Source organism: Lissotriton helveticus, chromosome 11 (assembly GCF_964261635.1).
Source record: "Lissotriton helveticus chromosome 11, aLisHel1.1, whole genome shotgun sequence".
Lineage (NCBI taxonomy): Eukaryota > Metazoa > Chordata > Amphibia > Caudata > Salamandridae > Lissotriton > Lissotriton helveticus.
The window spans coordinates 1123397011-1123404523 of record NC_136072.1 but is presented as its reverse complement, the minus strand read 5'-3'; the positions used below and the strand labels follow the sequence as shown (position 1 = coordinate 1123404523).

Here is a 7513-nt window from a genome sequence, read left to right as displayed (position 1 = left end):
TGGTTCATGTGGCCTGCAACTTTATAGTTGGTGTTGTTCTGAAACAATATTGGTGAATGTTTCCTAAATTTAACCAAAATCAAAATGCTTATATTTCCACCAATTTTTAGGGCAAAGAGAAAGAGAAAGAGAAATAAGACGCACCTTTCACAATTGACTAACAATTGATTCCAAGAATCAGGCTTTGACCATTCAAATTAGGATATTCTTTTGATGTTTATTTGTTCCCATTTCATTTGGTAAAGATAAAATTAAGTTACACTTGGTTCCTTACTTAGAATACAATCCGCTCTTTGGACATTGCCAAGTCTCATCTCCCTGAGGCTGACTGTATTTTTCATCGTGCCATGTATACAAAGAAAAAAACTGATTAATGCATATTCAGGAAATGAGCAACAAAATACAAAGAAATAGATTTTCAAAATATTGTGTGATGAAAAACACAAATTTTATTGATAATACAAAAGAAAATGAAGGAGCCACAGAATAGCTCAGCTGTTTCCCATTGGTGGTTCATTAAGGTTTAAATGATTGAATTACGTTATGAAAAGGAGACATTACAGGTTAAATGTTAAATAAGATTGAGGAACAAAAGTAACTTGAGAGACTATTATGTAATCACTCACATTGATACCAGCATTTAATGTACTTCTTCTCAGGGAAGCCTCCGTTTATTTACTGTAAAATGATAGGTGTTAAAACTATATCTCTTCAAACCCTAAGAAGGAGATGATTTCAATGTTCCACAGGGAAAAAGCGAGTGTTGAATATTAAACACATTCTGATTTCTTGACAGATTTCTCAATGGTCTTTCCCTGGTGGGTGACCTGACAGGTGACAGTCTTTTCTGCACTCCAGTCCATGGGGGGAAGAGACAGATAACTGCTGGCCATGAACAGGTTATTTTCACTCTGTTTGGTAGCTCTGCTTTTCTCAACTCCATTGGTAAATATTTGACCATCGACTTTCCAGGTCACATCCAGAGAGGCCGGATAGAAGTCTTGGAGAAGACAAACCACAGTGGCCTTGTTTTTCTCTACCTCCTCTTGAGAGGGAGGGAAGATGCTCAGACTAGGAGCCCTTGTTTCACCGGCTGCAAGAAAATTAGGAAAAGTATGAGAAACTAGGATAAGTATAAAACAATTATTTTGTTATTTTTTGGTCAATCATCCTTTGTTAAATGCAATTGCACAGGAAACATTGTTTGCAACTTCTACTAAATGCCTTTTAAACCAAACGATAAAGTGACATATTCAGGCATATGTGATAAAGCTCGGAAAACATAGTTTTTGAGAAAAGAGTTATCTGAGGAGAAAACTTAACTTCAGCAGTCGTTTTAGATTATTGCTTTACAATGTAGTCCAATTGTAATACAGGTTTAGCTGTACTATAAAAATAGTATAGGAAAGTTAGTCTCCAGCACCAACACTTATTTATTTCCATAATTCCAGTTGTTTTTCTAAAACATATCATTTTGATGCAATTTTTAGAGGCAATCCTGTTTAGAAATACAACTGTGTTTCCTTTTTTGGGAAATAAAAGGATTACTGAAGTGCTAAATTACAGTGAGAGCAATCTCTTCCAGAGAACCTTAAATACAATTAAGGAGCTTAACAACTTCTGGTCTACTAAGAAATATTATTAAAGCTGCTTAGAAGATAATATTTAACACAAGGTCATGGCACAAAAAGACTGATATATGGTATATTGTCCAAGCACAGAACCATAGAACATCAAAAAGAGTTTGAACTTTGGTATATGTACTGTCAAAAGTTTACTAACACACTTTTATTTGTAAACTGATCTGCTGAAAGCAAACCTATCGCTATTACAGAATAATAACATTGAGGGGTCGATTACGATGGCGGACGGACCTGCGTCCGTCCGCCACCACCAAGGTGGAGGGACCGTCCGCAGGGGCAGCGGCGTTCCCTCCTTTGCAATTAGGATGTGACCACCACCCTGGCGGTCACATCCCGTATATTTAACATTGCGGCGGGTGCTGCTTTAAGCAGCACCCGCCGCAAAGTTAAAAGTGCATGCTGTGCATTTGCATGCACAAAGCGGCAGGCATTGTGCATGCAACTACAGGGGAGTACCATAGGTACACCCCATGTGCACCCCCACCCCCCAACACCCTGGGGGCCCGCAAGGGCCCCCCAGAAGCAAAGGTCCACATGCTTTTCCACAGCGGAAAAGCCGCCACGGAAAAGCATGTTTCCGCACCCATCCTAATGTGGCTGGCGGTGTCTTGCAGACACCACCACCATATTGTGGTCCACACCCCGCAGATCAGGGGCGGATGGACCTGATGTCCGCCGCTGATCCCACCGCCATCATAATCTGGCGGTGGGTGTTTTCTATGCCGCGGCGGTGAATACGCATCCTCCGGGCCGGCGGTGGCTTCCACCGGCCCCGAGGATGCGGATTCACCGCCATCGTAATCGACCCCTAAGATTGGTACCAAAATAAATGACAGATTTAATAAGTTAATAGGAGCTAACTGACTTAACACCTGAGCAATCTCCTGAGGATAACCTCATCTCGTAGCACAAATGAGGAATCACCTCTCATTTTATATGAATAAAGTGCAATTTGTAACAGTATTGAAAACCATGGAAAAGGGTTTGTTCTCTATCATTACATGCTTGAATCTTGCCAATATAGGATTTGCTAGTCAGTTTCATATATTTCATCAGCCTTAGAAGATGAAAAGTGGAGTCAATAAATACTTTAAAACTTTTAGAGCTGAACTCTCATAGGGAGAACTTTGAAATCAATGAAGTGATATATTGCTTAATCTTAAAAAATAATATATTATCTGTACTTTCTAATGTTATCAGATATCTTTCAACTTTTAAAATATTTGATACGTACAAACCACAGTCAAATGTAAGCTCTTTCTTTTGGATTATAAATTATATATATAGGAATAACTCGCTAGGGTTTTAAATCAAATCCTAGTTGTTTGGATAGTTTATTTGGTTTACTGAATAACCAATTAAACAGCAGCTTATACATTAAATATCCTGAGTTAAACTGATTTTTCTTTTGTATTTTCATGGAAAAATTAACTTTATTTACTGGACAAACTCAAGATAGATGCTGTCAAAGAACGAAAATGCATGTCATGAATAAAGTAAAATATGTTTTAGAATATTAAAAGCAATGCAGTCTTAGAAGGTACTGAATGGAGGAAACAAATTAACAATTATGAAAAGATATGTTTTTTTGAAATATGGTTGAATAGCTGTAGCCACAAAAAGCAGGTGCATTAGTCTTATTGACATTGCACTATGGTCTGCCAATAATCAGGATCTGTACAGAAAAAAGAAAATCAGCCTAGATTAGCAATATGAGCTGAAGGTAAAAACCCTCACCTCACGTAATTTTTAATCATTTACATTTTGCAATGGAAAAGAATTATTCGAATTTCTTATAAAAAGATAAAACATGAAGTCATTACTGTGAAAAACACTGATTCCACATGTTATGTAATATTCCCAGAAAAGAATTTCATAACTATACATTTTTTTCACAAATCGCTATTATGGAACACCATTGCATTAGTAATACAGGATGCTGTATTACCCCATAATTTCAGTAGACAACATATAATTAGATGCAAAATCTGTTGTTGATATCGTAACACTAGAAGATGATAAAAGAACAATAAAGTAACCAATACAATTTTATAAAATATCCGCTTCCTAAGGAAGTAGTTGATATTGTGCCACTTACTTAGGACGTTCATCTGGGTTCCTCCGCCGAAGATAAACACACAGTGCCACAAGACTGTGCACAAACCCAGCCAGTGCAGTTTAGCATTTGTAGCTGGTTTAAAGATTGATGGCTTTATGCATCTCAATGTCTTTAAAATACAGAGCTCCAAACATAATCTTTTGGCTTCCATTACTTTAAGCTGTTTTCTTACCTACTCTGGTTCTTCCTAAGAACAGTGTTCTTTCTAGAGGACGGTGTAATATTTCCTAAGGGTTTATATAACATAGGGATGACAAAAAATGATTTCTAGACTTAGGGCAATCGCCACACAGTCAAATGTGATTAATTTTAGTTAAACTTGAGACTGGTAGTCGAATTTCTGAATTCAATGAGAAAAATATTGAATAACATATTTGTTAATTTAGTACCTTCATGTAGAGTGAAATCAATCAGATATGAGGCTTTCCGTACCAGGTTGATTTTTGTAGATAACAGTTAAATTAGACTGATGGTGCACAGAATATTCTAAATTTAAGAAACTCTTTTTAAAATGAATACTAAGAGTATACTCTCTCACAAACCCACAAGAAAATCACATTTCCCCCAACATATTTAAGCAATAAAATACATTCTTAGAATGTGCTGTTTATACATTAATTTTGAAGGTATATCTAGGTAACATGATTGAAAATATCGATTCCAATGTATAGGCTAACCTTTCTTTCCACCTTAAAGAATCAGATTATCTTTACAGATTGTAAATAGAAAAACATATATGTAATTTGTGACAACGTGCAAATATGTATATATTGTACAAGAATATTAATTGCTACCTTCCTAAACAAGATCTTTTTACGTTTGTACAATGAATATAGAAACATGTAGTGGACAATTTGTGTTAGAATGAAGTAGCTCTTAAAAATATTGCACAGTGCTGGTTATGTTACTTACTTAGGACGTTCAGCTGGGTTCCTCCACCAAAGACATACCCACAGTGCCACAGTGCTGTACACAAACCAGCAATTTAAAGGGCAGTTGATACAGTACATTGGTTTTTAGATTTAATTCATCACCTGTTGATGAATTGTTATAGATACAGAGAAACACTCTCAATATTATCTGCAATAGCAGCTGCAGCAAAACAAAGGATGGATGGCACTCCTTCACCTGGTGATACAGAAAAGTAGGCTCAAATGGGAAATGTAAGAAGTATATGAAGCAGTTATGGCTAGATGCAGGACTGCTACAGCTCCATTGCCACGATTGTCTAATAATACAGCACAGCAGGTACATGTATGCATGAGAAGAGTTATTCTCAATAAATGTAAACGTGTTTGATAGGCAGATCAAGCTACATCTTCTGAAATTGTCATCATCTCCTCACATAAAATACCTCTGTTACTGTAGAACCCTTGACATTTCATTCAGGTATCTGCATCTTTGAGACGTTCTAGACAGCTCTTAAGAGCTCTGCATAATGTCATTTTGGAAAGCTGTTTAAAGTACACAGTGATTTGCAATACTAACACACATTATTTGTGACAGATGGACCCAATAATCCACAAATATCTTGAGGAATTGCATTGTATTGTATTCCTTAATTAAATGTCAAATCATCTAACAGATTTCCAAAGCCATAAACCATTGATGAATTTCTCCTGCTTACAATAAGAACGTTTTCTTTCTTCAGAATCCTGCTATTGTTTGCAAGGCCTGAATTCCACACATTTCCCAGAGTGTTACTAAAATCTGAAATAATATGTTTTTGGAAGGAACACTTTTAAGATGAATGTAATTTACATGGGTATGGTGTTATACACTCTTACCACAGTCAAACAGTAAAAAGTTGTCCAACTGTGCGATGTAGATCGAACATCCTGACAATGTATACGATGAACAGTCCATTATGAGAGAGGAACATTTTGAAAGTAAATCTCATTTTAGACTGTTATCTAGCTTATTTTTTCTGTCGTCTAAAACAAAGCAACACAAAAAATTAAGTACAGGTGGCAAAAGATAAAATAATGGAAATATATGGTAATTTAGTACATGACTGTATTGTCCATTTATTTGTTTCAAAAGCAGACCGATGTACACATGTACGATAAGTTAATGTCCATCAGATAAAGAATTACAAATGGATTTAGGGACAAATAAATCAAAACTCCAAAAGGTTTAAAAAATATATCCTTCAAAAGTAATGTAGAGGATTAAAGATGCTACTTACAAAGGACGTTCATTTGGGTGCCTCCACCGAAGATCCACCACTGTGATGTATTGCTATACAAAAACTGTCTCCACATGATGTAACAGAGCAGGAAATCAGCAGGCAATGCATCAATGCAATTTTATAGGGTATGCTTTTTGACTGATTATTGAGCGACACATGACTCTATCATTGAAGAAAGTCCAGAACCCACAAAGTGGTGCATCAGTTGGGTCAACTGTCAGGTAGCAATATGCTTATCAGTGTCATGTTCTTCAAAAATGTCCATGAATGGAATGAATAACATTTGTTATCACAATATTATGGGACATTTTCGTTCACCTTCATTGGGTGTAGGATTGGAATATACATGTTCTGACGGTATGCTGACTTTAAGAAGGCAATGAGGTGTACATGAGCCCTCAATATTTTGACTTACCTTGCTGAACATCAATGATATGTTAGCAATATCAAGAAATCATAGCTCCCAAATTATAGATTGTGTTTAGATTCTCAAATATTATTATTTGCTTCTCTGATCTTCTAGGACCGTATTTAATATGGGTTTGGCAGTAGGACAGTGAAGAACCAATCAGCTCAATATACTGCTTTTTGGTTCAGCAGAAGTAATGATGAGCTTGAGAGTCTCTTTGTAAACTGGAATCCAAGAAGTCTGCTGAGTTTCATTATTCCTAAAAGCCCATGTCTAGTAGTGGTGGTCTTGCTGGGTTGGACACTTATGGGAGATTGTCAAATAATGACAGTTGTAGGAATAGCATAATTAATTGTCTAGGATTATAAAGGAGTCCAAATAATTTCATCTAATACATATTTCAAGGGCATTATGATCAAGTATTTCCTACATACTGTTTTTATTGAGCTGAGATGTAAAACACATTTTAAAGGACATCATTTACATTGAAAGTGTGTATTGTATATCTGGTGCCTGGCAAGCTGTTAACATGATTAGCCCTTTCTCAAAGTCACTAGCAGGAAATCTTAGTCTCTGACTGTGCTGTATAACTTTTATAGGAGTCCCTCGCTGGAGATATGTATATGTTCAACTAGACCACCTCCAATTGACATTGTCATTTGTTGTGGCGTGAAATATTTATGCATTTAGTATAAGTGTTTACAATACTGAAAGTTTTACTGTAACTTGCATTTACTTCCTATCTATTCCCAAAGGCAACAATTGTAAAAATTATGATAGACTACATCCTTTTAATTACTTGTTTACGTTTCTTACTAACATACCATCCTAAACTCAGTATGTCATATCTGGTTCATGTGGCCTGCAACTTTATAGTTGGTGTTGTTCTGAAACAATATTGGTGAATGTTTCCTAAATTTAACCAAAATCAAAATGCTTATATTTCCACCAATTTTTAGGGCAAAGAGAAAGAGAAATAAGACGCACCTTTCACAATTGACTAACAATTGATTCCAAGAATCAGGCTTTGACCATTCAAATTAGGATATTCTTTTGATGTTTATTTGTTCCCATTTCATTTGGTAAAGATAAAATTAAGTTACACTTGGTTCCTTACTTAGAATACAATCCGCTCTTTGGACATTGCCAAG

At 35.9% G+C, this 7513-nt stretch overlaps 1 long non-coding RNA gene across 1 annotated transcript; it reads right to left on the bottom strand.

Annotated features, from left to right (window-relative positions):
* Positions 1 to 411: 411 nt before the first annotated feature.
* Positions 412 to 7136, bottom strand: LOC144792689 (uncharacterized). Its single transcript, XR_013602601.1, has 2 exons — positions 5951 to 7136; positions 412 to 1093 (listed from the first exon to the last, which is right to left on the bottom strand). It is a non-coding gene; the product is annotated as an uncharacterized LOC144792689 (long non-coding RNA).
* Between the last annotated feature and the right edge of the window lie 377 nt (positions 7137 to 7513).